The sequence below is a fragment of the Aquarana catesbeiana genome, linkage group LG11 (genome assembly GCF_042186555.1).
Source record: "Aquarana catesbeiana isolate 2022-GZ linkage group LG11, ASM4218655v1, whole genome shotgun sequence".
Lineage (NCBI taxonomy): Eukaryota > Metazoa > Chordata > Amphibia > Anura > Ranidae > Aquarana > Aquarana catesbeiana.
In genome coordinates, this window is record NC_133334.1 from 113,790,040 (window position 1) to 113,815,917 (window position 25,878).

A 25,878-nucleotide genomic window follows, 5' to 3' on the forward strand; every position below is an offset into this window, starting at 1 on the left:
AAAAACACAGTAAAAAAACAATTTCATGAAAAATAGATGATAGGCCCATTAAGTTGTGGATGTGTATGGATTATTTTTGGACAATAAGAATATTGTGTAGTGTCACTTTAATCATTGAGCATTCTTTCTTTATTGCTACACCCTGTAGAAACATCTAGAAAATAATTATTTTTCTTTGTCATAAGCCATTCTGCTAATTGGCTGGAAAAAATGGTAATTTACCCCAGAGCCCTTAGCAAAACTATTTTCCTTTATGAATTATATTTGGACACATTTATAGATGTGTGTTCAGGTCATCCAGAATTTAAAATGTGTTTGGTAAATCAATAAGGAGATTTTTTTTGTTTATTAAAAAACACATGGTAATGGAACAGAAAATCTGAAATGGCAACATTTATGTGCAGATAAAACAGATTGTGGTGATGAATTGAGATTTTTTTTGCTGCAGCGGATTTAAAAAGTTACCTTTCAGTTTACTTTCTTGAAGAGTTACCATTATATTTTAGAAGAATATTTTTTTAAATATAATAAACAGTTAGTGCTTGCCTTCCTGCTAGAGCATTCTCATTAAACATAATAAGTAGTATCTCTCAATGGGTCCATGTTTAGATATATTGCATTGATTTCAGCATTGTTTTACTTTAATGTAAGACTTCTATAATGCACTAGTAAATGTCCTGTGGGATTTTAAAGTGTTTTAGATCTGATTTGTGGTTAAGGGTCCTGCAGAGACAACGCTTAATGCACAGCCATTTTTAAGGCCATGTCAAGAATCTGTAAGCCATAATTGCATCAGTTTAATCCTCATGAACCAAGCTACATCATTTGTGTGTTTGTAAACCCTTAGAAACCCTTAGGGGTGACTCCTGTATTGCCATATTGTCATTGACCATATGGTTTTAGGGGTACATTACTTAAAACTGACCGTTAACCCTAGAGATGCATACAGGGGGTACATCCTACCTTATCAGTACTGGTAGTTTTCCATTTGAGCATTGTTGCATTGTGTCAGTCCACCAAAATCTCAATTGTTGGTAATAGCTGTCCTTGCTGTCCCTTACATAAAGAAACTAAGGCTCGAGTTCGATGCCTCCTCATCAGCTGGGTCTGGTGACGTCATTGGTCTGCTGTCTTCAGCATTTTCTCAAGTGGAGGGCAGAGTATTATTTTATGAGTCCAGGTCAGGGGGCTAAGCTTTGGCTCACAGGAAGCCAAACATCCCTTGATCAGCAACCAGACAAGTCGGTTGGGGAGCTGCAGAGATCAGATCAGTGTAGCAGCCATAGTAGCATTTGTTTTATTATTTTTAGGAGATGCTGGGGTCCAATATTTTAAATCATTCCTCAACCTGGAGTTGGGCTTTAAAGTAATTTGGCAGTCTTTCTGGGTTTGACCTCTTTCACAGATACAGCTGCTGGTCCTAATGTGACAGGCTTGCAGGTGTAGGTGAGCATCCCTGAAAGCACACTGTCTGTGTTCATTACACATGGGTGATTGATGTCCATATAGCGTCAACGGGCTGTTTTTTGCAGTGTCTCAACTTCCAGGTGCTGCGCACAAGCAGTCCATTGGGATGCAGAGCCTCCACGGACACAGCCGCTGGTCCTGATGTGATGGACGCATGGTTAAGTGGCCACGAACGCAGACAGTGTGCATTTAGGGATGCTCAAAGGTACCGGCAAGCCTGTCACATTAGGACCAGCAGCTGTATCTGTGTAGCCGCTGCATCCTGATAGACTTCAATGGACCACCTGCACGCAGCACCTGGAAGTTAGAGATGCTGCAAAAACTTAAAAACATGGGTATCACAGTCCATGTGAACAAGGCCTATAGCACAGTAGCAGTGTTTGCCGAATTAGTGGTTCACTTGTTTTCACTCACTATTTGGAATTGCTTTATAAAGCACCAAGGTTATTAATGTAAAACTAATAGGATTTCCTTAATATGACCTCAAGCAAACTCTTCCTGTAGCTGCTAATCAAGCCTGTGAATAGATTTTAGGTGGCTGTTTAAAAAAAACAAAAAACTTCTGTCCTTCGCTAGTTACTGTAGGACAGACGGATCTTTTTTTTTTCAAGTGGATACAGTCATGACCAAAAATATCGGCTCCCTGCATTTCTGTCAAATAATGCAACCACCTCACCCAGAAAATTGTTGCAATTACAAAGGTTTAGGCATTCTCATGTTTATATTTTTTGTTTGTATTGGTATGACACAAAAAAGTGGGGATTTAAGAACAAAAAAATTGTGGACAATCTTAAGGTTACAGGTCCATCTCCAGAGATCTTAATGTTCCTGTGTCCAACATTGTCAAGAAGTTTACAGCCCATGGCACTGTAGCTAATCTCCCTGGACGTGGCCGAAAGAGAAAAGATGATCAAACATTGCAACAAAGAATTGTTCGAATGGTGAATAAAGAACCTCCAACAACCTCCAGACAAATTCAAGCGGACTTTCAGGCACTGAGTAAAACTGTGTCAGCTTGCGCTATATGTCACCATCTAAATGAAATGGGACACTATGGTAGGAGACCCAGGAGGACCCCACTGCTGACACAGAAACATAAAAAAGCCAGATTGGACTTTGCCAAAACTTACCTGAGGAAGCCAAAATCCTTTTGGGAGAATATGCTGTGGACAGACGAAACAAAATTACAGCTTTTTGGTAAAGCCCATCATTCTACTGTTTTCAGAAAAAGAAATGAGGCCTTTATAGAAAAGAATACAGTCCCTAAAGTCAAACATGATGGAGGTTCACTGATGTTTTGGGGTTGCTTTGCCGTTTCAGGCACTAAATGTCTTGACCGTGTGCATGGCATTATGAAATCTGACGACTACCAAAGAATTCTGGGGTGCAATGTAGGGCACAGTGTAAGAAAGTTGGGTCTCTGTCAGAAGTCATGGATCTTCCAGCAGGACAATGACCCAAAGCACACGTCAAAAAGCACCCAGGAATGGTTCCAGACAAAGCGCTGGAGACTACAGAACTTGCCAGCAACGAGTCCAGATCGAAATCCCATAGAGCACCTGTGGAGAGATCTCAAAACAGCAGTTGGGAAAAGAAACCCTTCCAATCTGTGAGACCTGGAGCAGTTGGTGAAAGAAGAGTGGTCCAAAATTCCAGTAGAGAGAAACCCATTGATGGTTACAGGAAGCAATTGATTTTCATTATTGTTTTCCAAGCAGTGTGCTACTAAATATTAATTTGACGGTGCCAATAATTTTTGTCCAGTCCATTTTTGGAGTTTTGCATGGAATGAGTCAGGTTTGGCTTTTTGTTTCTCCAATTTTTTGTGTCACACCAATACAAACAAAAGACATAAACATGAGAATGCCTAAACATTTGATAATGAAACATGGATGTCCGCCCTTGAGACTTTACATGAGGTGTGCACAATTGGCCGATAAAATTGACAAATGTAAATGCAGTAAAATATTTATTACATAAAATGTTTATTACAGAAATAGTCACACATAAAAAAGTAACATAAACAAAAGGCAAAGCCGATACAGTATTGCACATGGTTAGAGATTACATTGCATTTAAAGTACATGGGTATACATGACATCTATAGCATCCGACGCTTTTCGTGAGATGTGGCTCGCTCTTCAGGGGTGGATGCATGTGGGATATATCTGGAAATGAATGATAAAAAAGTAATGTAACATATGAATAAATGATGGAAAAATGGTAAGAGGGGCCTCACAGAAAAAAGAAAGACTCCATACTCACCATCGGTAAAGCCTAAGTGCCTATGGCTATGTTCACCGAGGTTGACAGCAATATATGCTTGCGAAGGGAGCTGAAGAATCGGTGCTAACCGAAAAACTCCCGGCCAAGGAACAATGGGAAGGCAGACATGGCATGGATAGAAATGAGGGACATTGGAGATCCTAAATAATCCATTCAGTTGTCAGCTAAAATATAATGTGATATGTATATAATCAAACATTGCTAAATTAGCAAAATAGTAACAGAGTATATGATAGAATCCATGAATGCATGTATAAACCAACCTGTTGCGATGGTAAAACGGATAAGGCCAAGGAGAAATGTGTGCAATACTGCAGATATGTGAAAAGGGATGTCAGAAAATGCATCACCTAAAAAGAATAAAAAGGGGAAACGTAAAAGAGTGTGAATGTAAGAAACATAGAAAACATGTCCAAGCACAGAGAAGTGCTCAAAGTGGAGGATAAAGATGTCTACCTGTGTAGGATCAATAGCTTGCAGCAGCAGAATGAACTGTCCCATGTAAGGTGAAAGAGTGAAATGAAAAATCCCAGTCATGTGTGCTCACCCATTTATAGTCCCTCGGGACGGGCAGCGCCATCGGCACCATGTTTCCACGCCCATTGCGTGACATTTGTGTCAGCAGCGTCAATGTGTATGGGCATGGTCTGTCATTAAGGATGGCTGGGGGTAACCTACGCATGCGCACCCCCATTTTGCGGCTGGCGTACCAGCGCCAGCGGGTCCTGCCACCTCATACATGGCATTGGGAGCAGAGCCTGCTGGAGCCCCAGTGGGGATATCAATGGGAGAGCACACATGGCTGGCATTTTTTATTTTACTGTTTTTACTTCACATGGGACAGCTCATTTTGCTGCTGCAAGCTACTGATCCTACACAGGTACTCTTCACTCAAAGCACTCCAATGTGCCTGGCTATGCTTCTAATATTCACACTTTTTCACATTTTCACTTTTCCTCTAGTGATTGCTTCTTTGACATCCCTGTTCACATATCTGCAGTCTTGTACACACTCTTCCCTGTCCTCACTATTTGACTCTTTCACCTCACATGGGACAGCTCATTCTGCTGCTGCAAGCTATTGATTCTACACAGGTACAAATCTTTATCCTCCACCTTGAGCACTTCCCACCTTGAGCACTTCTCTGTGCTTGGACATGTTTTCTATAATTTGTACATTCACACTCTTTCACGTTTCCTCTTTTTTTTCTTTTTAGGGATTGCCTTTTCTGACATCCCCGTTCCACACATCTGCAGTATTGCACAGATTTCTCCTAGGCCTTATCCATTCATACATTTTAACCACTTACGGACCGCCTGCCGTTGTTATACGTCGGTACTTTGAAGAGGGATATCGTTGTTTATGGCAGATTCGCCGCAAAATCAATTTTGGCGGTAGGAGAGGACCCCCCCCCCCTCTCCTGCTGCGCTCCGGTGCCCTCTGCCGCTTACCGTAGCCGTCGATAGTGGCAATCAGGTCCTCTTGCGTGTGTGTAATGGAGATGAGTGAGGGGAAGAACAATGTAAATATAAAAGGTAAAATAAATAAGAAAAAAATGTTTTAAATTTTAAACGTGCTGAGCTTGCGTGCAGAAGCGAACGCATACGTGAGCAGCGCCCACATAAAAAAAACGGTGTTTAAACCACACGTGAGGTATTTCCGCAATCGTTAGAGCGAGAGCAATTATTCTAGCCCTAGACCTCCTCTAACTCAAAACATGCAACCTGTAGAATTTTTTAAACATCGCCTGTGGAGATTTTTAAGGGTAAAAGCTTGTCGCCATTCCACGAGTGGGCGCAATTTTGAAGCGTGACATGTTGGGTATCAATTTACTTGGCGTAACATTATCTTTCACAATATAAGAAAACATTGGGCTAATTTTACTGTTGTCTTATTTTTTCATTTAAAAAAGTGTATTTTTTCCAAAAGTGCGCTTGTAAGACCACTGCACAAATACGATGTGACAGAAAGTATTGCAATGACCGCCATTTTATTCTCTAGGGTGTTAGAACCCCCAAACATTATTTATTTTTTATAAGTAATTTTGTAGCAAAAAAAAACTGTTTTTAACTTGTAAACACCAAATCTCAGAAACAGGCTCAGTCCTTAATTGGTTAATATATACTCTGTTACTATTTTTATTAATTTAGCAATGTTTGATTATATACATATCATATTATATTTTATCTGACACCTGAATAGATTATTTAGGATCGCCAAGGTCACTCATTTCTATCCATGCCATGTCTGCCTTTCCATTGTTCCTTGGCTGGAAGTTTTTCGGTTGGCACCGCTTCCTCAGCTCCCTTCCCAAGCATATATTGCTGCAATTGTCGGTGAAAATGGGCATAGGCACTTAGGGCTTTGGTGAGTATGGGGTCTTTCTTTTTTCTGTGAGGCCCCTCTTACCATTTGTCCATCATTTATTCATATGTTACAATACTTTTTGATAATTTGTTTCCAGATATATCCCACATCCATCCACCCCTAAAGAGCGAGCCACATCTTGCAAAACGTGCTGGGTGCTATAGATGTCATGTATACTCATGTACTTTAAATGCAATCTCTAACCATGTGCAATACTGTATTGGCTTTGCCTTTTGTTTATGTTACTTTTTCATGTGTGACTATTTCTGTAATAAAAATTTTACTGCATTTACATTTGTCAATTTTATCGCCAATTGTGCACACCTCATTTAAAGTCCCAAGGGCGACATCCATATTTCTGTTGTATTAGGCCCCTTTCACACTGGGGCGGTGGGGGCGTCAGCGGTAAAACAGCGCTATTTTTAGCGCTGTTTTACCGTCGTTTTTGCGGCGGTATTCGGCCGCTAGCGGTGCGGTCTTAACCCCCGCTGTCGGCCGAAAAAGGGTTAAAACCGCTCGTACAGCGCGGCTATAGCCGCGGTATTACCGCAGTATAGCCGCGCTGTCCCATTGATTTCAATGGGCAGGAGCGGTTTAGGAGCGGTGAATACACCGCTCCTTCACTGCTCCAAAGATGCGTCTGACAGGACTTTTTTTACCGTCCTGCCAGCGCACCGCTTCAGTGTGAAAGCCCTCGGGCTTTCACACTGAACAAACAGCGGAGGCTGTTTAGGGGCGGTTTGTAGGCGGTATTTTTAGCACAATAACGCCTGCAAACCGCCCCAGTGTGAAAGGGGCCTTAGGGATGGAGTTGTGTTACTGGTGACACCAGACCTTTCTTTTATTTAAACATTTGTAATTGCAACAATTTTCTGGGCAAAGTGGTGCATAATGACAGAAATGCAGGGGTACCAATTTTTTTGGCCATGACTGTATGCATGTGCATGTCTCTTGACCCAGCCAGTTAGGCAGATGACCTGCTTTGTGTGGCCATAGCATTCAATCTTTGTATTGGTTCATTATATTGCTATGCATACATTTGCCTTTTTTTTTTTTTTTTTTTTTTTATTTATTTTGACGATTGTTATTTTCAGGTATAAACAATTTTCATTTATATATGGATGTACAAGGCCCCCTGCATATGTGCTTCTTGCATTGTATCTCTTTTGATTCTCAATAAAAATGATTGTACTAGAAAGCTATGCATGTGCTTATAGTGAATGGCTTGTGTATTAAAACGGGAGACAAGGATGAAATGAGTGTTTCCTACAGTAACAGAACCAGTTATATGGTTGGATAGACAGCCACATTCCACATTGTGGTTTTGTCCTCCATTAGGTTTTGTTGATCTTGTCTGATGCATTGTAGATACATCGTCCAATCCTGAGCCATGTTTCTCAGTAATTTAAACTCTACAGACAATGTTTGCACATTATGTATGTATAGTAAATAAATCGCTGCAAGAAGGTGACACGGTAGTCTGCATGACTTTCCAGTAGTTCTAAATTCTTCAGCCTGAACTTTTTTTTTTTTTTTTTACAAATCCAGACTTGCCTTATTGGCGGAGAAGACACTTTCCTGCTTTGCTTTGTCTACAGCATAAAACTTTCCAGATCAAAGACATAATTTACCCCATGTTGGTTTCCTAAAGCAAGACATTCCTGACAGTTGTTTTATGCCAGGAAAAAAAAGATCCATGCAGTTCAGTGATTTTTTTAAGTATATACAGTAAGCTTAACCACTTCAATACTGGGCACTTTCACCCCCTTCCTGCCCCATTTTTCAGCTTTCAGTGCTGTCGCACTTTGAATGACAATTGCGCAGTCATGCAACACTGTACCCAAATTCATTTTTTAATCATTTTCTTCACACAGAGCTTTCTTTTGGCGGTATTTAATCACTGCTAGGTTTTTTACTTTTAAGAAAAAGAAAAAAGACCGAAAATTTTGAAGAAAAAAACATTTTTCTTAGTTTCTGTCAGTAAATTTTGTAAATAAGTATTTTTTTTTCCTTCACTGATGGGCACTGACAGGCTGCACTGATGAGGAGGCACTATTATACCGCATTGATATGTGGCACTGATAGGCGGCATTGATGGGCAGCACTGATGAGCAGGCACTGATGGGCACTAAAAGGCAGCACTGACTGGCACCAGTAATGGGCACTGATTTGTGTCACTGATAGACACTGATTTGTGGCATTGATTGGTGGCACTCATGGGCATCAATTGGTGGCACTTCTGGGGCTTTACTGTAATCAGGGCACTGATGACCCTTATTAAATGCCCTGTTCTCCCCTGCAAGGAGATGCCGCTGATCGGCTCTCCTCGCTGCACACTCTGCCAGTGTGGAACGATGAAAGACTATTACGTCACTTTCTGTATTTACATGTGACCGGCTGTGATTGGACACAGCCGATCACATGGTTAAAGAGCAGCGGCTCTTTACAGAGATCAGGGTTGCGCTGTATCCTAGCATCATATCGCGGCTGCGGCTGTTCGGGTGCGCCGTCATATGACATCCACCCAAAACGAGGGTGGCACCGCCCCTCCGTCATTTGACGGTGGGCAGGCAGCAAGTGGTTAAAGTGTCACTAAACCTACAACATAAACTATTAATAAATGGTGTATTACATGCTGTTCATACTTAGCCACTAGGATTTCTTTTCTGTATTCTACAAAAAAAACCTCATTGATCCTGGTGCTCTCTATCTCCCCCTTCTGTTCATGTCCCCAATTCAGCTTGGGATTTTGCAGCTGTGGGGGCAACTCTGCACATGCTCAGTTTTCAGTGAGTTTCTCCCTATCCTCCCTATTTCCTCCCTATCACATCTGAGCAGAGTCACACATGTGGGCATATACACAGTGGTAAATGACAGCCCACTCCCTCCATGCCCATTAGCCATTATGGGGGATTTGATATTACATGTGAATTGATGGATACTTCACCTCCCTCTTATTCTAAGACACAGGCTGGAGCGGCGTGACACAGCCTGTGACTGGCAGAAATCCGCCCACACCATGTTACTGCCAAAAAATAACGATTTAATTTCAAATATATATTTATATAACAATTTAAAACAGTTTATTGGTAGTAATTATTTATTTGTACTCTGTATTCCAAAGGCTGTTTTTTTTTTTTGTTTGTTTTTTTTGAACATGTGACCAGCAACAGAGGTCTGCCTGCTTCTCCCTCTGACATTTCTTAAATAGCTAAGGGGCGAGGTCACCCAATGACATCATCGGATGACCCCGCCCCTTGTGACATCAAGGACCCAGCAAGGCATGGGGAGAGGGAAACCCCACGCTGTTTTTTTTTCCTCTGAATTTTCTATTGCCAGCATTCTTTTGTTTACATTTCAGCTCCCAGTGGGGAAGCCCAATAACAGCTGATGAGTCATCGGTTGGTAAGGACGCAGCAGCCAGCTTCCCGGCTTGCTCCTTAACAACCAGCTATTCTTCACACAGAATTTAAATCGTCGATAATTTTTTTTGACCGAACCGAAGGCGTATCATTTTGAAAATGTGGAATTCGTTAAACGAATATGCAAAACGAAATTAAACGAATTTAAATTAAATTCCTTACTATTTCATTTGGAGATTCGCATACACCAGAGTCTCCGAATAACCAAAAATTTGTCCGAATTTATATTTGGACCGAAACGAATTGCACATGTCTAATTATCGCTAGCTTCCAGGTCCCGTGCAAATCAGCTGCTCTGCTGCTTAGTGAACACAGAAGGTCACTTGCTTGGCACAGGTGCAATTCTGAGAACACCTTGCATCCTCTCAATGAATGCAAAGCGTTCTCTAAATGGTGACCATACTGAACGATTAACTTCCTGTGTTCACAATGCAGCAGGACAAACATTTGGGACCTGGAAGCTAGCGGCAATCAGTGTAGTAGCAGTGCCTAATACAGTGACTTCCAGCTTCCACAGGCATCAACAATAAAAAGAGAAGGGCACACCGACCTAGCGCATTACCTCAGTAAAGCTTGGTTTGAGTGTAACTTGGTTTGAGAGCGTTTTTTAAACAAATTTTGACTTGATGTACAAGCGATGTCTTGATATACAAGTAGCGTCATGTCACAACTGTGTATAAAAGAGAAGAGAGGCGCCTCTAAGTGTAGCAATACAGTTACATTTAATAAGGGTACAACATTTAGAAACTCTCATGGTTGATGATCTAAACAGACACATCTAAGTATGCAGGCATCCGGGGTAAAGATGTCCACATAGACAATTCTCCGCACCTCCATTGACGTCGTCCCCTCCATGCTGCGCTCCATGAGCGGTTCAAGCCTCGCTTTCAGATCGCTCTACTGGAGGGTAGTCTTCCCGGTCACGATTGCAGACAGCTTTACTCTGGATGCCTGCATACTTAGATGTGTCTCTTTTAATCATCAACCATGCAAGTTGCTAAATGTTATACCAACCATATTGCTACACTTAGAGGCGCCTCTCTTCTCTTTTATACTCTGTAGCTCCTGCTGGATTTTGCTTCTAATACTCCTGTGGAGGTTGCCATTTGTGGATGGACATTTTATGGTTACACAACCTGGTCACATTGCTATAATCTTTGTATATGGACTATAAACTGAAGGACCTATGAATAAATGGTTGTGGAACGAATCATTTGAGTTTCCATTATTTCTTATGGGGAAATTTGTTTTGATATACAAGTGCTTTGGATTACAAGCATGCTTCCGGAACGAATTATGCTCACAATCCAAGGTTTTACTGTACTCACAAAATGCATATTGTATAAATGCATATCATAGCAAGTGGGGCCAACTCCCTGGAGGTCTAATCAAGTCCATCGGTACTGTAGAAAGACCAGGCAGCGTCCAAAATGGCTGATGTGTTTCAAGGGCCAACCCTCTTCACCAGAGCCAGGGTAGTGAATGACCCGCTGATATCTTCAATGTTCATATATACACATCCAGCCACAATGTCCCTGCCCCCCAGTTAATTAGGAGGTGGGATCTAGCTTATGCTCATACAGCAGATGCAAATGATACACAAACCGATTACATGAAATTAACAAATAATAAATGATTAATAAATAAAAAATCACATACACATCCATAATTTATGGTGAAAAGTAGGTAAAACATAGCACAATATAGAGAGAACATCAGCCAGATATGACACATACAATCTTACATTGTTCCAAGCGTTTTAACTTAAAGGGGTTGTAAAGGTAAAAATTTTTTCACCTTAATGCATTCTATGCATTAAGGTGAAAAAACTTTTGACAGTGCCGCCGCCCCCAGGCCCCCCGTTTTACTTACCTGACGCCTCGAATCTTCGCTGCTCGTCCTCGTCATCTTCATTGCAGCTCAGCCTGGTTGCTGATTGGCTGCAGTGGATGGATTGAAAGCAGCGCAGCCATTGGCTCGCGCTGCTGTCAATCACATCCGATGACGCGGCACGCCGGGGGGCGGGGCCGAGTGATACAGCGAGCGGCTATAGCCGCCGGCTGTATCACGGGAGCGTGCCCGCAAGCACTCACCACCATGGGAGGGAGCTCGCATTAAGGTGGTAAATGCTTGCGGGGAGGAGCTGAAACAGCCGCCGAGGGACCCCAGAAGACCAGGTTCGGGGCCACTCTGTGCAGAACGAGCTGCACAGTGAAGGTAAGTATAACATGTTTGTTATTTTAAAAAAAAAAAAAATTACCTTTACAACCCCTTTAATTTCCCTCTTTTATATTAATTTTAAAGCCTAAGTCTCCATACACACTACAGGGGGTCCCCGGGTTACAAACAAGTTAGGGACTGTAGGTTCGTTCTTAAGTTGAATCTGTTTGTAAGTCGAACAGGTACATTTTTTAAGTGTAGCTCCAGCCAAAAAAACTATTTTTAAGCTTTTTGGATAGCATAGGGAAGGTATAACACCCCTGTAACATTTGTTTTGCTGTCTGTGCCCCTGTTCAGAAGATTTCACCTCACTTTCTGTCCCAATAACAATTGGATTTTGAAAATTTTGGGTTGTTGTGGAAACAAGCCTTGGTGATAAAGCATCAGTGGAGGTACCTTTTCGCCATAATAGCTCTTACAGGAGTGAATTTCCCTTCCTAGGGGTAGATTTCCTCTCACTTCCTGTTGTCTTCCTCCGTTTGTAAGTAGGAGTCGTTTGTAAGTCGGATGTTTGTAACTAGGGGACCCCCTGTATTAGATTTTCTGCAGACTTTTCTCTTCAGATTTACCAAAACCATATAATATGAGGTCAGACCTTAAGAGTTTCAATTTGTATGCAATCAGACAGGCCCTTGCACTACATGTTTTTGGTAAATCTGAAGACAAAAATCTGCAGAAAATCTAATAGTGTGTATGGGGCTTTAGGCCTCATGTAAACTGCTGCTGGTAAATGGACCTTTAGGAGAAGTTGGGCGTTTTTGTTTAGCTGCCCCTGAACTGTCCTCAATGTTATCTTATCAGTACATGTACACAGGGCCGTTTACAATCGTTTCTAGGCAGTTGAGTTTAGAAGCATTTTTTGAAAAGCAAAAAAATGCGTTCAGGACAGGTGTTCAGAGGCATTTGAAACGCCAAATGCCTGTAACCGCGTGTAAACGCAGTAACTCGTGTTTAGCTGTGTTTCTTTACAGGAGTTTTTCATTTTTGACAATTTCGAAACGCAAACGCGGCGAAACACAGCATGTAAATGCGGCAAAACAGACATTTTTAAACGTTGGTTACTATCTGTCAAGTTAAATCGTTCTGGAGAGGTTTTAAAATGTCCCGTGTACATTAAGCCTAACTCCAAACCTTCAGTCACCAGTTAATCCCCCCCACCCCCGAGGCCCCTTGATATTTTATATACTTGCCTTACTAGGCCAAGTGATGCTCCAGGGCCTCTTCCAATTTTTTCCAGTAGTGAAAGAACCTTAATGATGCAGAGAGTGGCAATAAAGTGGTGACATTCACAAGGCTCTGTGCATTATTACACTAGGAGTACATGGTGACATCCTGTCAGGGGGAGGGTCCATGACACCCTTTACTCACAGGATGTCTTTAGTAGTCCAGGTTCAATGAGACTGAGCATCCTTTATTTAAAATTGAAACCCCATTAAAGAAAAGCTCTTGTTTCCTTTTGCTTAAAGTGTGCTAGTTATATGATACATCAGGATTTTTATTCTGGGTCCCATCAAGAAGGATGACAGGACAGGAAGTGAGAGGAAATATCTAAAAAGCATGAGAAAAACCCACCATGGGAAGTTGTCACCGAATGAGGGGTCCCCCATTAGATCCAATTTCAGGGAAAGTGTCAATGGTAGGATTTTTTCCCTTTTTTTCTATGCACATGACTTGACAGAAAATACTCCCCAGCGAGCACACTGACAATTATGGCTCAAAAGAACACATAGCAAAGTGTAGGAATACATAATTAATTTTTGTATATTTTCCAGTAAAAAAATAAAGTGAAAGTTCAGTCAAATACTAATTTAAATCTACTCCCACCCCTATTCTAAGCTTATTCTATCTACTCTGTGAAAGGAAAGAGCTGTATACTTATCTTTTCTGAGGGCGCTCTGGTTCAGTCACGTTACCTGCCAAAAGAGGTTGCCCCATAGTAAGCCTATGGGTGACGACATCGCCCAGGCTCTACTGCTGTTATCTACAACCTCCTCTTTACTGAAGTCGGTGCTGGGACCTGATCATGTGACTGGACCAGAGATTAGGTAAGTATACAGATTTTTCCTTTCACAGGGTAGAGTTAAGTATAGTTAGCGTTTGACTAAATGTCCACTTTAAATAACTTTTTTCTTTTTGTTTATTAGCAGTAATGTGACTTTTTTTATCAGTGGGTCTGCCCATTTAGGCCAGGGTTGTGGGAGGGGAGAACCAATATTCCTAATGTAGAAGGAAGTCCTGCTGTCAGTCAAGTCAACCACTGAAGGGGGTATTGACTGCAACTCATCGGTTGACAAAAGATGCCTGTGGTTTTCATAGGAGGGAGACAGTGCTCACACAGTGTTAGGGGCTGGAAGATAAGCATTATCACTCTTTAAAAGCACACAAAAACTTGCAGGGTCATCAATTATTCAGTACTATAAATCTGAAACTATGTTTCAAACCCTTTGGCTGGCCATAGACTGTTCGAATCTCGGCCGGTTCAGCAGGAGCCAGCTGAGATTCGAACCATGTGTGGGAAGGCTGAATGTACCTTGGGTCAACTTGGGTACAACCAGCCTACTGGATTTACTTTTAGTTTTCACTAGCGGCTGCTATAGCCGCTAGTGATAATCACTGTCTTCTCCCGGAGGGGACGGCTTGTCCTATTTACCATTATCATTGAAAGTAAAAGAAAATCTAAAATTTTGGGTTGTCCTCAGAAAAGTAATTGAGGGGAAATGTTCCAATGTGGACACTAGTTCTGGTGGCCTGGGGGTCCCCAAGGAATTACCTTAATTTTCAGGGATTTCCTCTCACTTCCTGTTTGGCTATGGGACAGTAAGTGAAGGTAAATCAATCAATGGGACACAGATGGCAAAAGTAATACGGACAGGGGTTATAACCCTGCCTTACTCTGTCCAAAATAAAGAAAAAAAATGCCTATAGTTTTACTTTAATTTTTTTATACCCCTTGTAAAAGCCAACCTTTATAAATAAGCCCTCTATTTGTAGCATAAAATATATTTATTCTCAAGACCCCTAGGTTTGTTTTCCAACCAGTCTTTTTACAATGACTAAAATCTATTTTACTTATAATGTTTTATTTATTAGATTTCTAAACTGGGATGAGTTTAAAAGCTGAAGTACCCCTTTAACCTTCCAGAAGTATTTCTTTTAGGCAACGGGTACTATTAGTTTAAAACGTTTGTACTAAAGGGTCCTAACCAAATGAAATGTAATCTTAATTAAAATCACCTTTATTATGACTAGCACTAGCGTAATGTATCCAATTGCTTCAAGAGTTTCCATCAAATTAAACGGTACTGTGTAAATAACTTGGACATATATCAATAATGTACCAAATAAAATGTAAGGTGCCTTAGCCAGAATGTCGTCAGAGACCAACAGAATTAAGTAAGTGCTTAAATTTAGGCATGAGGTCACAAATTGAAAGCAAATATATTAATGAAACGGTCTGGCACTCTTTTCACATTCCCAGTGTTGACTAAGGACTGCACTGCTGCATCTCTACCTTTTACTGCTGCATCAATAAATGAAGTCATTACTGGCACAGCCACTTAACTGTTTAGATGGCTACAGACAGAGGTGCAGTGAATAGCAAGGTGTGGTTAGGAATGGGAAATACTGAATCATTGCTCATGTATTTAAATAAATTATTGATACATCATTACCAGTATGACCTTGTCAATGTATAATGCTCTTCATTCCAGATAGCAATTGAGTCAACAAATATCTCTATCACTAGCCTTGGACAACAGGAAGGCCGCCCTATACAGAGCATCCTATTTGAGTCACTTATATATTACAGCAACCAGTAGCAAAACAAAATACTAAATATTTAATTGACCTCTTTTACATTTAGTCTACATGGCTCGATTCTGTGCATAAGAACTAAAAAGAAGTATTGATTAACCATATTGCTCCATTATGTCCATATAGCCTCTTTAATTATCTACTGTGCCCAGGGGAAATGTTCAAATTTTGCTTGTTGGCATAGAAGCCTTTGAACAGGTGTCTATATCTTTTTACCTGTTTGCATTAGAGCAGTGGTTCCCAAACTGTGGCCCGGGGGCCAGATGTGGCCCTTTGCTTGCTTTTATCTGGCCCTCGGGGCACTATTTTCATCCACCGATACCAACAATGGGACATATTTTCACCACTGACACTAATGAAGGGGCAGAATACCTCCTGATGACACCAATTATGGTGCACCATTGCTCCCAGTGACAAAGATGGGGCAGAATTCCTCCAAATGACTCCAGCGATGGGGCATAATTCATCCCACCGACACCAATGATGGGGCGATCTTCCTCCCACTGACACCAACGATGAGGCGCTATTCCTCTCACTGATTCCATTCATGGATCATTGTTTTTTTCCCACTGAGATCGGCATGTTTTCTACTCCTAGTGACCACATTCCGGCCCCCCCTTAAGTCTGAAGGACAGTAAACTGGCCCCTTGTTTAGAAGGTTTGGAGACCCTTGCATTAGAGGGTTGTCTTAGGGCTTCTGCACATTACTGCTGTGTTTGAGGAGGCTTTCAATGACTTCTCTGGTGACAGACACCTTAGTTAATGTTCCTATGTGCAGGAAAGAGAACTTGAGGCACTTTATTTGTATAAGAGCTAATTACAGCATCAACACACTGAAATTGTTCTAATACTACAGAGGTATTGGGCTGGTCAGAGCCATGGATTGATCCCAGTGTAATCTGAATTAATACAGAAGACATAAATTGCTCAAAATTAGCCTGTTTATGGCGCAACACAAGCTTTAAAGTAGGACTAAAGGCAAAACTTTTTAAAATTTTGGATAGAGTAAGGGAGGATTATAACCCCTGTCATTTTTTTTTGCCAGAGGGGAGATTTCCCTTCACTTTCTGTCCCATAGACAAAAAACAGGTAGTTGGGAACCCCTGGGTGTCACCAGTAGTAGAGTTCCCATTTGAAGACAACCCACAGTAATTCGTTGAATCTTTTCCCTCAGGGGCATAGACAGGTGTTCTAATCCCTCTCCACCCTATCCAAAACTTACATTTAGTTATACTTTAAATATCAGATATCCAGCAGCCAAATAGATTGTAGTTGTCAGGACCTAACTAACACAACTTCTACATGTATTTCAGGTAGATTCCATAGGCAAACTGAATGGGGTTGATTTACTAAAACGGCAGAGTGCAAATTCTGGTCCAGCTTTGCATGGTAGCCAATCAGCTTCTTACTTCAGCTTCTTTAATTAAGCTTTGACAAAAAAAAAAATGGAAGCTGATTGGTTTCTATGCATAGCTGCACCAGATTTTGCACTCTCCAGTTTTAGTAGATCAAACACAATGGGGGTTATTTACGAAAGGCAACTCCACTTTGCATTGAAAGTGCACTTGGAAATGCAGTCGCTGGAGATCTGAGGGAGACATGCAAGGAAAATAAAAAAACAGCATTTTATTACAAGGTAAATGATTCCAAATCCAATGTCCTTGGCGTTCATATTGCTAAATCTACCAAATTGCGTCTACAATCTACAGTTCCTTTTCAATGGGTATCCTCCTCAATGCCTTATTTAGGCACATCCTTGACATCTCCATCTTCAAACTTATATAGCTGCAACTACCTGCCATTTCTCCACACTTGCAGGAAAGATCTTCAAGAACTCCAAGCTATTAAAAGATTACTGAGCGCGTCTATATGGCAAGGTAAGAAACCTCATTGTTCTTATGCCACTATTGTAAAACACAAAATTGCAGGAGGTATGAGCTTCCCAGAGACAAAAGATTACTACATAGCTGTAATACTGGATCAAATCAGACATTGGTTTACGTCTCTGTTTCACAAACAATGGCAATTTATCGAGCAGTCATTTGTACCTGAAGGCAATTTAAGCTCTCTTCTGTTAGCTCAGAAAACTCACATAAAACCCAAAAAAACAGATCACCCAACGATAGCGGCCGCAGTTGAGGCATGGCACTTCCTATTCCAAAACACATCCCTAACAGAACATACCCAATCAGTATATCCCCCTGTGGAGGTATTCGAATTCTTACTCCCTGATCTGTCTCTCAAACACTGGTCAAACATAAAAAGCCTCCCATTGAAAGAACTAATACATAATGACCAACTCCTTCCATTCCAAACCCTAAAAGCGGAGTTTCAGACTTTTTATGTTTATTAAAAGTCAGCAGCTACAAAAAGTGTAGTTGCTGACTTTTAATAAACAGACACTTACCTCTTCCACGGTCCAACGATGCGGCCGAACGGAGCGTCGCTCCTCTCTTCCTTCTCTCCGCCAGCGCCTCCATTGCCACTCAGGACAGCTTTTGGCTTCACAGCCGGGCATGCACAGCGCATGCACAAGTCGGGCTGCGCTCCCGGAGTGGACAGGCGATCTCCTGGGACCTGTCACGTATCCCAGGAGATCGCCTAAAGGGAGGGGCCGTCCAAGGCAAAAGGAGGAGTCGCCTTGGTGGTCCCCGGGGCGGAAGGAGGAAGTGGGACAGGAAGTCCCCCTCCTAACGAAGCCCCCGCTACCCCCCAAAAAAAATTACATGCCAAATGTGGCATGTAAGGGGGCGAGGAGTGCTTAAAGCGGAAGTTCCATTTTTGGGGGGAACTCCACTTTAAAACTAGATACCTGATACCATCGCAAGGTGCATACACATATAAACATATAGCCTCCTACCTGCAAATAAATCCTGCCCCATCAGTCATAAATCCTACCAAGGCATGGTCCTTCTGGACTTCAAACTCCCCCAAAGCAAAAGGAATAACCCTAATGTACAATATCTTACAAAACAAAGACAAGTTCACTAAGACATCAACTTATAAAAGATGGGAACGGGATCTACAGGCCTTTCTCAGATTCCAATATGGCGCTCAGCCATACATTGCAACCACAAAGCATCCACCTGTATTAATTATTGGGAGCTATCACAAAAAATCCACCATAGATGGTATCTTACTCCTGTACAAATGTATAAATTCGCAAATCTTGAGGATGACAGTTGTTGGAGAGGATGCTCCTCCAAGGGTTTGCTAATACACATTCTCTGGGATTGTCCACACATTCACACATTTTGGAGAAAAGTATTCTCTTTAAACTCAGATATCACTGGGATTATCACTAAACCTACTCCATCCCTAGCTATTCTCAGTATAGGACTAGAATCCTTCTCGTACGAATTCAGAACCATAACGATGCATATGCTATTTGCTGCTAAGTTACTCATAATGCGCAGATGGAGAAGCTCTTTAATTCCAAATGTTTCTGATGTTAAACACCAAATAAACTTGATCAAATATTATGAATACACTTCTGCCTTAAAACACAACACCCTTGCTAAATTTACCAACGCCTGGAAGTTTTGGTTGAAATCCTAAGTGTGAGTAAGTAATGTACTTCCTTCCTTGGTTTCTCCTGAGTTCTACCTTGCTTGGACTAACAGACTGTACCCCACTGTTTACTTCTAGATGTATACATGTACACATGTTATGTGTACAACAAAATGTTTCCTTCCTTGTATATGAAAAAATTTAATAAAAATGATTTTGGAAAAAAAACAGCATTTTAGCTTGCTCATGATTGGATGATAAAATTAGCAGAGCTTCCCCTCATTTCAGATCTTCCCCTCAGATCTACAGCGACTGCACTTCCAAGTGCACTTGTAGTGCAGAGTGGATTTGCCTTTCGTAAATAACCCCCAATGTGTAATTTAGATTCCCCTATCAGATTTAAAGTGTTACCAAACCCACAACAGTAAAATCAGCCTGTATATGCAGTAAAGCATGCTTGTTATACTCACTGTGAAACCTAAGGGGTTAATCCTGTGCATTGTGTAAAAAGGTTGTTTGATCCTGTCTTCTCTGTTCCTCCCATCATCCGCTGTCTCTAAACCATCTCCTGATAGAACAGAGGCTAGGGAACAAGCTGCACATGCTCAGTATGGTATATATTGCTAGAGTTTTTTTTTTTTTTTGGGAGAGTGCATGTGATCAGCACAGGGCCAATCAGCACTGTCCAGACAGAGGGGCAGGGGTTCTGAATCCTCATAGGATAGCCAGAGTAGAATGAAAACTCCTACAAGCTTTAACCAGACAGGCAGACATCGGTAGAAGTCACAAGACTGCTCTAACTGCTGATGAAAAAAGGTAGCAGTTTATATTTACTAAAACTATTTCATTTCCATGTTCTGTGTACTGTGAAAAACCAGATGTAGTGAATGCAGGACCCTGGGTTTAGTAACACTAACTTTCCAGGTAGACTGAAAACTTTGGATAGCCAAACTATGCATCATGTATGGACAGCCCAAGCTGTATGTATATAGCCAGCTAAAAGTAGGTGCCACATTTTTGTGCTTCTAGATTCTCACTCACATTCTGTGCAGAACATTCTTGTGAGACTAATACCCATAGATGTTTATACCTTTATGCTGGCCATAGAGGGCTGATTGAAAAGCAAAAATGTTTTCCCCCATCCACACAAGCGAGGTGCACAGAGGAATCCTCCCCGCTGCGTTATTGTATTCTGACAGAGGGGACGCCGCCGCTGTCGGAATTGTTATATTGGGGAATTCAGCTTAGTGGTAGAAGCATTTGTAGTGAGTCCATGCCAGTCCGAACTGTGGTCCAGGGTTTGCCAGTCCACTGTCATATGTATTACACAAACTTAAAAGTTCATCACAAATACAATTGCCCATGCAGGGGATTTTGACCAACATAAAAAGGTAATGGAAATATGCTGAGTCAACTGCCTTTCTCTTCAACAGTGCCACTGCTTAGCCCTTAACCTTGGCCTTTGCTGGTCCTTCAGGCCGGCTCACGCAGTATCTCTCTGTTGCATTCAGCTTTCCCAGCTCCTGGCTCTCTCGGCCTTTCAGTTGCAGCACCCTGCTGCATGGGCCCACTCCCTGGCCTCTCATTAGGGGGTCCCCTGGTACCACAGGATCTCTCACTCCTCCAAGACCTCCAGATTCCCTCTGCACTTTCAGTCTCCCAGACTTGCTTAGCCACCTTGACTTTCTCAGCACTATGAACAAGGAGTATCTCCTTCAGCATGGGTGTTGTCTCTTGAGTAGAGCACGCCTGTCTCCTGACTGGAGCTCTGAATTATGCCCAGGTCCTTCATTATAAGGGCTCTGTGTACCTGTTCTCACTGCAAGACATGGACACCGGTTTGGATATATTTTCTTTTCTGAAATTCTCTGGGAAATCTCCAAACTCCAAAACCCAATCTGGGCATAACAAAACCCAAAGAAAAATGAAAAATCATCTTTCTCCATACAGAATCAATATTCCGGAGCCCTGCACTCTGCATATGTGCGAACCCTGTATCATATCTACTTCCCCTTTCACAGTAGCAGGGCCTTGCACCATCATTGAGTACACTGGTCAGTGCTGCTGCTGATTGAGTGCAGCCGCTGATCTAATGCAAGTTTTCCAACAGTCCTGTTTGATAGAAGTGGATTGTTAAACTTAATATGCTCTGCACTCCTGGGTCTATTTAATCAAGTGAATATGGTACAGCTGCTAAGCACCACCTATTGTCCAGTGGACAGTAGTAGCCAACAAAGTCAATAGAACTGGTGCTGCGCTATACAATCCACTCTCGCCTAGCAGTAAGAAGGGTCGCTGGTTCGAATCCCAACCATGACATTACCTGCCTGGAGTTTGCATGTTCTCCCTGTGCCTGTGTGTGTTTCCTCCAGGTACTCCGGTTTCCTCCCACACTCCAAAGACATGCTGGTAGGTTAATTGGATCCTGTCTAAATTGGCCCTAGTATGTATGAATGTGAGTTAGGGACCTTAGATTGTAATCTCCTTGAGGGTAGGGACCGATGTGAATGTACAATGTATATGTAAAAGCGCTGCGTAAATTGACAGCGCTATATAAGTACCTGAAAATAATAAATAAAATGTAAAAGGCACTGGACAATTCCGCATGAATTTGATTTATTTATTCATGTATTTATTTTTTTTAAGTTTGGATGTTGCACAGTAGACGTTTTATGTAATAATTGCACTGGTTTAAGCACATATGGTTATATTATGGAATAGAGGTAATAGTAATATTAATAGTTCACATATGTCATAGCCTATAATTCAGAGTGGATAGTATAGCGCAGCACCAGTCCTATTGAATTAAAAGTTGGTCGCTAGATCGACCCCTGTTGAATGGGAATGACCATAGATAATGCGACCCATCTTTGGCCAGTTTTACGCAAGGACAGTCTGCTTTCAGGTGTCGCCTGCATTTTTCAACTTTTTCAACTTTGTTTTCCAACCTCTAAATGTTTCCTGCTGTTATGTAGAATAAGGTGAGTGGGTTATGATGAGAATATATTGTTCTCGCTTTTCAGCTCAATAATACGAGTCAGGAAAAATAAATGTATTGAATGTTTCTCAGTGTATAGACATGATCTAAGGTGTGTCTCAAGCTTTACTAAAATTCACTGTTCGACTACACCAGTTTTCATTTGTTTTAGTAAATATTTAAAGCTGAACACCAGCCTTCCCTTCATTCTTTGGGTACGCTTTACAAAGTGAAGTTTTACTACTATCAGGTGCAATGACAAAAAAAAACAGCAGTTTTGCTTACACATGATTGGATGATGGAAATTAGAGCTGTACTACATTTACTAAGCTATGGGGAAAATTAGTGCACCTGCCCACACAAAGTGCACAGGCTATTTGCCTTTATTAAATCCACCCAACTGCATTTTATTTATTCATGAAGGCTTAGTATCACATGTAGGCGTTACCTAGGGCAGTCTGCATGCAATTGCAGCCTTTCTAGGAATGCATACTCTTCTGGACTGACATCCCTGTCAATGCATTTATATCTACATAACTCCCCCCCATCAGCCAGCCCACTGCTGGCATCAGGCTGAGGGTTCTTAATAACTTGACCTCCGGAAGATTTACCCCCCTTCTAGTGGCGGTTGGTACTCAATATTTTGGGGGGGGTGGCAAACCAACGCCCCACCCCCCGCAGGAGATGGACCGGAAGGCGTCAATCTCACCTATCTCCCCTCCCGCGCAGGAGACAGACAGGAAGCTGGCGATCCCCCCCATCCACCCCCCGGCAGACAGACGTGAAGGAGGCGATGAGGAAGTGGGTCCTGAGACTCGATTGGCCAGGGAGTCCTAAGACTCCCTGGCCAATCGGGTCTCAGGACCCACCACCTGATTGACCGGGAGGAGAATCAGGAAGACAATAGCGAATACTAATTTGCTATTGTCACACAATTGCGCCCCGAACCTGCCCTTTTTTTAATCCAATTGGAGACTCAGGCTCTAATAACATGCTTCAAAAAATAACCCAGTTGAAATCCATGTGTTTGGCACCCTGCATGTGGATTGGGGCCAGATGCATGGATTAGTGGGGCAGCACCCCTGAACCCCCTATGGACGGGCCGTCACTACCCCCTTCATGACCAGACCATTTTTTGTATGGCACTGAGTTAATTTTACTGACAATTATGTGGTGGGTGACACTGTACCCAAATAGATTTTATGTATTTTTTTTCCACAAATAGTGCTTTCTTTTGGTAGTATTTTTTGATCACTTCTGCATATTTTTTTTTTTTTGCACTATAAACAAAAAAATAATTAAATAAATAAAAAAAAACACTATATATATACTATATATATACTACTTTCTGCTCTAAAACATATCCAATAAAATAGGAAAAAATCTAATTTCTTCATAATATTGGACCAATATGTATTCTGTTACATATTTTTGGTAAACAAATACCAATAAGCACGTTATAATATCTACAAACTATGGGATATATTAATGGAATTTTTATTTATTTTTATACTAATAATGGCAGCGATCAGCAATTTTTAGCGGGACTGCAACGAACAGACAGACACTAACTGACATTTTTGACACTTTGCAGGAACTAGTGACACTAATACAGTAATCAGTGCTAAAAATATGCACTGTGACTGTACTAATGACACTGGCTGGGAAGGGGTTAAACATCTAGGGCGATCAAAGGGTGTGTGCCTAGCCAGTGTTTTTGTGTACTGTATGTGCTGCTTTAACTAAGGCTTTGCAGGGACACAGAATCCATCACTTTCCCCCTGTCAGAATGGCAATCTGCCTGGTTTACATAAGCAGATCCCTGTTCTGTTTGGTTTACTGACAATTGGCGAGTGGCGGAGGACTAGGGTTGTCACATAATCCCTTTAATCCAGGACACATGAATTACACAGGTTCTGAGGCTGATTTAATGCAGATAAGGCACCAAGTAAGTTTAATTATCACCTTAATCAGCCACAGAACCTGTGTAATTAATGTGTGTCCTAGATAAAAGGCATGATGTGGCTACGTTACGGAGGACATTGATTGCCCGACACCTGCAGATCAGTTTCTGCTGTGAATATAGACAGCAGAAGCGGCCCGCCTGCGGCGCGCGTGCACCCCCCTGCAGGCAGAAGGGCAGCATCACGTAGTGTGTGCATGTTTGTGTGTGTGTGTGTGTATATATATATATATATATATATATATATATATATGCGATTCTGCACAGGAGAACATTTTGCACAGAAGGGTTGCTTTCCTCTTTTACTGACAATCCTCCTCCCCTTCACTGTCAGCTTCTCTCTCCTTCAGTTGCCTCAGCAAGCCAAGTGCTAAGAAGGTACCCATGTGTGTGCCCTCTCAAGCTGGGCTGTGTGGGACCCTAGACACACACGGCATGGGTGAACTGTGCCCTCGCTCCTTCCTCACGGAAGTTTGACTGACAGCAGCAAGAGCTATGGCTCCACTGGTGTCAGGGTCTCCTCTTAGACCAGGAAGTGGACAGGGCAGGAGCTGGGACAGCGCTGGATAGAGCCAGATAAGTGTTTCCAGATGTGGGGGCTGGGCTGGGGTAGGACAGGTAGAAGTTTTTTTTTTTACGCTAATGCAGAGAATGAATTAAGGTAAAAAAACGTGTTTGATGTGTGAGTGTATGTGTGTGTGTGTGTGTGTGTGTCAATGACTGACAATGCTGCTGTCCAAAGGTGTATCCATTGCACCCCCATTTAATGTCAAGACACTGATACAGTCACTATATTTAAGGATTGGTGAGCTGCAATGTATTACTTTTACTTTTTTTTTTTTACATTTTGGGTTTAATACAGCTTTAAAATTTATGTCCCTTCTTCTGTTTCCTAGGTCTGGACACGTTTCCTAGAAATGTAACTTTTGTTCAAGAGGTGAGTATTTTATACTTATTTAAAGCAGGATTCCATTCCAGCTACTAACACTGTAGCTGCTGACTTTAAATAAGTACTTACCTGTCCTGGGTGCCCCCGATGTCGGCCGCCCGAGGTCCCGGCACCACCATCCTAAGTAAGGGAAACAGGCAGTGGAGCCTTGCGTCTTCACTGCCAGTTTCCTACTGCGTACGCGTGAGTGGTGCGGCGCTCCGTTCTGTGAATGGCCCCGTGGTGTTCTGGGAACACACACAGTTCCCAGAAGACAACGGGGCTGCTCACCAAGGAGCAGAACACACCGCGGAAGAGGAAGAGGCAGATTAGGAAGACTACCTAGCAACAAGGGTTTAGGTAAGTTTAAAAAAATTATTTTTTTTCAAATGTTTTTTTTTTATTTTTTTAGGATTTTTGGTTATTTTATTTTTTTCAGGGTGGCCCTCCACTTTAAAATTAGGAACACCTAGAGAAGTAAAATTCCTGATCCTCTGATCCTCTGTCACATTTTAGTGGGGGTTTGTTACATTATTCCAATTGCATTGTGTATTATATCAGCATTTTCTATACTCCAGTAATAGCAACGCAATGTTAACTCTTAAATGGTATTAAACCCAAAAGCAGATACTGTTTTCATTATATTGCATCTTACTAATTCTTAGATGTGATGGCTGCATTTGTTTGTTTTTTTAAGCTTTCTTTATTTTTACCTGATCTGGCCTGTTAGTCTGTTGTTTGTAAAACCTTTATCCCAAAAGGAAAAAAAAAAACAGTTTGCTGTAACTGTTTATAAAGTATTAGCTGGCGTTCAGCTGCAATTTTTTAGTGTATTTAAATCTGCTAGTCCATGCAAAACTCCCCCTCCCCCCAGACTGACAGTGCTGCTGTCCAAAGGTGCCCTTTCAATCAGAGTGGGGGCTCT

General features: G+C 41.8%; 1 protein-coding gene across 1 annotated transcript in view; it reads left to right on the forward strand.

Moving 5' to 3' along the window:
- Positions 1–25,878, forward strand: part of LRRC56 (leucine rich repeat containing 56) — a 167,607-nt gene that overhangs the window by 66,245 nt on the left and 75,484 nt on the right. Inside the window, exon 2 of the mRNA XM_073604907.1 lies at positions 24,922–24,962. The gene's annotated coding sequence lies outside the window, so the exon portion shown is untranslated. The remainder of the gene's footprint in view (positions 1–24,921; positions 24,963–25,878) is intronic.